Below are 1808 nucleotides of genomic sequence, written 5' to 3'. Positions count from 1 at the left end.
ATATTTATTTTTTAAATTACTTTTGTTTCAGCAACATTAAATTTAAAAACTGTAATTTTGAGTTAAAATATATATTTATAATTTTAATAAATGACAAATTAAAAAAGCACGAACCGTGACACCAAAGTATCGAACCGAACCGTGAATTTTGTGTATCGTTGCACCCCTAGTATATATGTAGATTAGCAGAAGTAAACCTACATCTAAGCTGTCCTTTTCGAAGAAACAGCCTACGATGATGTCCTTGTGTCCACCCAGGGAGTAGTAGATCAGGTTGGCCCAGCGCTCTGCACCGAACACCCACGTTGACATGTCTTTGCTGCCCACCACAAAACACCTGGAAGAAAAATGCCACAATCACAATGTATTCCTGTCCAATTACAGGCTTCTTCTGCACTCTCATGTTTGACAAACTCACTTGGAGTCGTCTGTCCAGTCGATGCAGGTGGTTTCATCGTAGGGACCGTAGTAGCTCTTGTCTAAGACGAAGGCATTAAACTCTCGCTTCTTCCCAGGAGCGTGGTACATCAGAGCCACGTTTTCCTTTGTTACAATGAACTTCCTACAAATTAAAAATGCAGCAAACAGTCGTCAGAATAATTTTTGTTCTCTCCAGATAATGATTTTACAGCACACGTCTTTAATGACTTTAAAAAAAATAAGAAGTGGATGCACAGGTTTGAATTTATTTGGGATTTTCTTCGATCAACAGAGACCTCCACTCATGTTTGCTTAAATGTCCCTGAGTAAGCCGCACCTTGATCAGACACGTTTGGAGCCTTCAACAATCCAGTGGTATAACCTGGCACAGACCCGGCTTTTAAGTGTAGTCCACAAATTTCCAAAAGGGTGGAGGTCGGGGTTTTGGGAAAGCCATTCCAGAAGCTTAATATTTGTTTTATTAATTTAAAAAAATAGCTTAATCTCACAATCTCACATCTTAAGTTCACATTCACTCCTACAAGCATACCTGTTATCATCGTGGCCAAGCTCAATTTCTATCTGGTCTTACCATAAAACGTTTTGACTTGTCCATGTGAGCATCTGCAAATTTCAGTCGCGCTTAAATGTGTCAATTTTGGAGTATGGGCTTCTCTCTTGGTCGGCACCGTCTCAGTCAATGGTGATGTAAATCTGACTTCACCTTGGAAAGACTTGAGCCTTGGTGGTTCCTGAACATCCTAACCAATTTCCTCTCATCTGAGGGTCACAGTTTGGGTCTGCTTCCTATTAAAAGGCCTTGTCAAGTTAAAAGATATTGCTGAACCTTCAGCACCACTTATTAAAAGATTCAAGTGGGTGAATGTATACATTACAGCCTGTATCTATGTGCTTGAACCTGTGGGAATTACATCCATCTCTTCCGCTTATCCTTTTAAGGCAGGGTGCACCCTGGACAGGTCGCCAGTCTGTTGCAGGGCTAACACATAGAGACAGACAACCATTCACACTTGCATTCACACCTATTGGCAATTTAGACCTACCAATTAACCTAACCACACTAACTGCATGTCTTTGGACTGTGGGAAGAAGCTGGAGTACCCAGAAAGAACCCACGCAAACATGGGGAGAACATGCAAACTCCACACAGAAAGACCCCGGCCTGATGGTGGCAACAGTGCTGACCACCGTGCATGTGAATTACAGAAAATCCAAAATAAATTTAAACTTGTGCACCCAGTTCTTGCTTTTTTTGAAGTCATTAAAGACGTGTGCTGTACAATCATTCCACTCTGGATGAAGATCAGTTTAAAGAAATCATTAAAATCCTGAAATTACCATCACATTCACGCCTATGATGAGTGGAT

The 1808-nt window shown here is 41.0% G+C and overlaps 1 pseudogene; it reads right to left on the bottom strand.

Moving 5' to 3' along the window:
- Nucleotides 1-201: 201 nt before the first annotated feature.
- Nucleotides 202-1180, bottom strand: LOC102200564 (periodic tryptophan protein 2 homolog pseudogene; annotated as a pseudogene).
- Between the last annotated feature and the right edge of the window lie 628 nt (nucleotides 1181-1808).

The sequence above is a fragment of the Pundamilia nyererei genome, unplaced genomic scaffold, assembly GCF_000239375.1.
Source record: "Pundamilia nyererei isolate P.nyererei 1_Seehausen unplaced genomic scaffold, PunNye1.0 scaffold02025, whole genome shotgun sequence".
Classification (NCBI taxonomy): domain Eukaryota; kingdom Metazoa; phylum Chordata; class Actinopteri; order Cichliformes; family Cichlidae; genus Pundamilia; species Pundamilia nyererei.
Note: the sequence above shows the minus strand (reverse complement) of the source record. Positions and strands in the feature narration are given on the sequence as shown.